This window comes from Sinocyclocheilus grahami, unplaced genomic scaffold (assembly GCF_001515645.1).
Source record: "Sinocyclocheilus grahami isolate Dianchi unplaced genomic scaffold, SAMN03320097.WGS_v1.1 scaffold132.1, whole genome shotgun sequence".
Classification (NCBI taxonomy): Eukaryota; Metazoa; Chordata; class Actinopteri; order Cypriniformes; family Cyprinidae; genus Sinocyclocheilus; species Sinocyclocheilus grahami.
In genome coordinates, this window is record NW_015505311.1 from 1,207,513 (window position 1) to 1,213,135 (window position 5,623).

At 40.2% G+C, this 5,623-nt stretch overlaps 1 pseudogene; it reads right to left on the reverse strand.

Annotated features, from left to right (window-relative positions):
- Positions 1–282: 282 nt before the first annotated feature.
- Positions 283–2,745, reverse strand: LOC107590739 (F-box/LRR-repeat protein 18-like; annotated as a pseudogene).
- Positions 2,746–5,623: the final 2,878 nt, after the last annotated feature.

Sequence of the window (5,623 nt, forward strand, 5' to 3'; positions counted from 1 at the left end):
TCTCAGTGAACACAAAGCATGAAGATATGAACAAGGTTTTATTTTGGCACATATACAAAGATGACATTTCAACCTGGTAAAGAGTTTGTTTATTCTGGCTCTTTAATGGGAAACGATGACCTTATTAAAAGTTGTGATTGTCCATTTAGCTCAATGATCTTTTAAGTGAAAGCAAATGTTGTTGTTTTTTTTCGGAATCCTTTCACCAGACTGCTAATATATATATCCATATGTATTATCCATATTATCCATAATCCATATATATTATCCATAATTCTGACTTCTCTCTCACAAAAGAGCACAGGTCAAGCATTACCACCACATGATTTCCATTTTCTGATTTCGCCTGGGTCACAGTCACTATTTTATGGGCTCTTCAGCGACACGGATTTTGAAAAGTGTGATCTCGTCCAGGTGGCAAAGTGGTATACCTCTGATGACATGGGCCAGGTCCTTGTGCAGTAAAGGGTAAATCACCACACTAAGGGCTGGACGAGTTATTGAAAAACTGCAGGAGGAAGAGAAAAAATTATTCAATATTTGACATACACCAGGCCACTTGCTGAAATTATTCACTCATTAAGAAAATCTTTATTATTAAGAATTCTGTCAAACTAACTAACCTGTCCAACAGGGTTTTCTGCAGTGTTTTACAAGCCACCAGGGTGCCACCCATGAACATGTGGCACATGATGGCATCAGCGCAGCTCTGCATGAAGGACACCACAGCGGCGGGCTGGAAGGTCCAATGTCGAGAAACTAAACACAGACGCTGTAGCTGGTGACACTGACTGAGTGCTTCAAAAAACCCAGCATTTGCATTAAAGTAGGGCTGCTCCAGCCTGCAGTTTTACACATACAAACAGTGAATACATGTAGTGAATTAATTAATTAAATTAATCAATTAATGAATTATTCATATTAATTATACATTAGAAAATTCACCATCCTGCATAGTTCTGCATGCCCTAATTTATAAAAATACATACTTTTAATTAAATTAATTAATTAATTTATTTTTTAGCAGGAGAAAAATTCAGATGGGAATAAAACTACAGACTAACTCATGTCATGCTGAAATTATTTATGTCCCCATGACAAACAATTAATGTTCAAATAGGACTTAAGGTATCATATTTTGTCATCATATGAAATGAATGAAACTTTGATGAAACTTCTACCGTTGCTGTTTTATCATTTTGAAGTGTTTGCAACTTTTAGCCTAACACTTAATATATAACAAAACTTGATTCACATTGTATTGATTATGATTAATTGGCAACGTTCAGCAAACTGCACAGCTGATATACAAGGGAAAAATTACTAAATAACTGTAAAAGGGACAAAAAATACATTATTGTAAGGAAATAATACAAAATAGAACTTAATACAGAATGTACAGCAATTCTGGCGTTATGGTGCTGCCCCCTACTGGTGAGCTACAGTCTTAACATGAAAGGATTTTATGGCATGGCTGGTGAAATGTCATAGAAAAAAAGATATAATATTTAGCAAAAAGTCTACACTTAGATAGTTGACTACATTTTGTGCATGGAGTGTGCAGTTGCGTGTGTGTTTACCTTAAGTCCCTGAGTTGTGTACAGTAAGAAAGAGCCTCCAGCAGGGCCTGTGTGTAGTTCGTGGTCTTTAAAGATCCAAGATTTGCCAGCGATAACAAACAAAGGTCCTTGCACCCCTGAACCAGCTCGATCAGTCCTGTCCCCTTCAGAACTCCCGATAAGTAAGCGAGGGTGAGCTTGCGCAAAATTTCATCCCTCCTAAAGCAGCTAACTCACCACCTCTGACGTTGTAGGACCAGGAGCACGCGGCAGGGTCCTTACGGATGGCCGGCTCATTCCATGGCATGGCAGAGGAAAATCCTGCACCAATTAGCTCCAGCTCCACTAGATGCGGGCAACCTTGAAGCAGTGGCTGAATGCACAAGCCTCTATCTTGCCGCTCTTCACCCTGACCCACAGTGACCTCTGCTGCGGTTCGATATGTGGGCACACCGATGCGGCTGCTCTTTTTAAGGCCGAGAAGTAGTGACCTTGAGGAGTTGTCTGTATTGGAGTCTTAGGTGTTCACAGGTGCTGGAGGGGACTGTGCCAAGGCACACACTGGAAGTGCCAAGGAGCACAAGGCAGTGAGACGCCCTAAAGCACTACACAAGTGTCCATCCTGCCCAGCAGGAAGAGCATGGTGGTAGTGCGTGGCAGATAAGTTAAGATGAATAAGATGCGGGCAACAGTCAGTAAGTGCTTTGACGCTCTCTGCGTCCATCTCCTCCTCACCCTTCCCGCAGCTCTCGGCGAGAGGCCCTCGGCCACAGTCACGCAGGTTGAGACCCTGTAGAGGTGTGAGGTCACGACCCGCACTAAGGAGCACATGTAGTGGGTTGAACCCTGGAGATGAACAACACGAGACAGTTAGGCAAGTAGGGCAGCCATGCGCCAAGACCTGCCCAAGTATAGCACCATCCAACCATGTACGTGGAAGCTGGAGAGCACTAACAGTGTTTCCCACCGTTGACGCCATGCTCTCCATTAATGCCATCATTGCAACCGGCCTTGGCGGTGCAGGGACTGGCACAGACAGTACCAGTCCCATAAGACCCTCCGGGACTATCATACTGAAAACAGCCAAGTAGAGTGCCGACAAAGTGCGATTGACTTCACCAGGTGCCAGTCGTGTGGAGAACCAATGCAGGTTCTGATAGTGTGGCACGCTGCTCTGGCCCACCATCAGCTGCGCACAACTGCCCGCTTCCCTCCAACCCTCGCTGGCCTCTAGATAGAGGAGCAGGCGGCGTAGGGTGCTGCAGCATGGCACAACACCGTACAAGGGAGTCAACAATGTCTGCTTGAGCTCCTTGCAGGCATGCCAAAGCAGACTTACCCTCGGCGCTCAGCTAATGGAGGTCAAAGCCTGAGCCAAGACTGAATTGATGAATGATATTGCTGGCTCACAAATGGGATAAAAATGCCATGTATGCCATTATTTTCCAGAAAAATTATTTATGAACTTGGGGTCTTGGAATTTACAGTTTAATTATAGTAACAGTATAATTCCAAGCAATTGTTGCAAATTTTTCATGTACGTTTGATTAAATAAATTACATTAAATGTGTGTGAAATTGTTTAATAATTAAAGTTAATTTATTGCATAATACGTAGTTATTATTATCATCTATAATTGTTCAAAATAATAAATAAATAATAAACACAAATTATACATTTAAATGAGAAAAAAATAATAGTATAAATTTAAATGTATACATTTAAATTATCTAAAAAAAATTGATGTATGATTTGTGCGTGTGTGTGTGTGTATACACCTACTTAACCATATTTCGGGGAAAAATTAATACCTGAGTGAGCTAAACCTGACAAAATCTCCAAAAACCTCCCTTTGGGGACGTCCCTTTGTAAAAACTATCTGTATATAAAACAATAGAAGTCTATGTAATGTCAATAGCTAAGTGTGTGTGTGTGTGTGTGTGTGTGTGTGTGTGTGTGTGTGTGGGCGTGTGTGTGTGCGCGTTTTTGTGACAAATGAGGACATACATTTGTATAATGACAAAGGTATGACATAGGTATTACAAGGAGAAGGTGACTTTTCAGGACATTACCCCATGTCCCCACTTTTCAAAACGCTTATAAATCACACAGAATGGAGTGTACTGAAAATCTGAAATAGCACAAAGTTTCCTGTAAGGAGTAGGTTTAGGGGTAGGGTTGGTGTAGGGCAATAGAATATACGTTGGGATGTCCCCACTTTTCACAAAAACAAACCTGTGTGCGTGTGTGTGTGTGTGTGTGTGTATTGAGCCAGTGAGAATGTTGACAGTTGAAGAAGAAATATACTGGCTTGAGCAGGCAAGGATTTTATGCTTCAAGTTGAATAAATTTATAAAGCACATTTAAAAACAGCAAACAAGGCTGACCACAGTGCTGAACAATACAAAAAGAAAAAAACAACCCAAGACTAAATTGACATAGTATTAAAAGCCAGACTTTAAAAGCCATGTAGCGTCTCGACCAATCTGACACACTAATTTTTATTTGATTTAACAAATCAATTATTCATTAGATTAACAAGTCGTCACAGTCCCCTCACTCAATATACTGGATGCCAGGATTTCGGCTGAACACCATCCCCCACCTTGGTCACTATGACAACTAATCATGATATCACTGGTTTTATGGCCTAAAAGGAATGCAGGGGATAAACTCCCTCATTTTCCTCATAAGAAAGGCACAAATGCACAGGAGAAACTGACTTTTCTACTAATTAATTCATAGGAAAACCTTCTTTGAATGAACACCCATTTTCTTCAGGCCATTGTGTATATTATTGCTGTGTTGTATTTAATCTGTTTTCTGTAACCTCTATTTATTAAAAAATAAACCCTTTATATAGCTGCCCTAATCAAACCGGTGTGTTTGTCAGTAAAACTTTAAAGTTCATGAGAGACAGTAAGTGCGCTTTTCAGGTTTACTGTGTATTCTTTATGCAGGTGTACAGGGGCTCTCAAGCTCTTGTCCAGACAGAGAGTTCGAAGTTTCCGGCACACATGACTCACATTGAGCATCAGGTCATGGCTTGGAATGAATCGCAGGATATTCAGTAAAATCTCATCTGAGAAGTCTGAGATAGTGACAGAGGTCTGGGAAATGCTGTCTGAGCAGCACAGAGCCTGGAGAACAGCAAGAAGAAAGAGTCATTCAAACCATAATTTGACTGGACTGAGCAGAGGGTTTTAACCAAGTGGAGTTCATTGTTTACTAAATGTTAAGCTGAATTTCTGCATGCTCAACTTCTAAATAATGTTATGACAATACCACTGTGGTAACCACTAACGTTACTGTCAAAAATGGCAGAAAGCTTTCTGAACGCTAGTCACTTTATTCTACGATTTATACGCTTGTTAGCAGTATTTAACAGCATATTACAGAAGTAAAAACGGCAGTAATATTAAGGCAGAAACTATGGTTATCATGAAGATCTTTTGTAAGGGGTTCTGCTAATCTGTCCCACATGAAGACGGAATATCTTTCGGTCCAAATAATTAAAAATACATGTATCCTAATAGTTTCAAACATTTGTTTGCAAAATAAAATAATCTTTGCATGCAACAAAATGTAGCAGCTAACTAGCATGAATGATCAGCCCTCAGTTGTAACTTACGGTTTCTATTTGATTATCCATGACGCTTTAAGGAAATGTGTTTGAATATGTACTTCAGCAATATACAAAAACAAATTCTTGCAATCTCAACAAATGTATTATAATTTATCCATGGAAAACAACGTGATTGCCACTGTAGGCACACATAGCGGTGATAAGATGTAGCACCATCGGAACTTTTGAAAGACGTACCTATTTCTGGTGTTGTGCCCATTTTCGACCCCCTGCAAAATTATTACCCCTCTTGTTGAAATCGCTATCCGATTGCCTAATCCTAACCCCTCCCCCACACCTAACCCTATATGTTCTATGAAAGTTATACATTAAAAAAAAGACCACACGTTTTTACTAGTTTCATCGTACAGGTGCCCAATTCTGACCCCTGCCAGATTATATATATATATATATATATATATACACACACACACACACA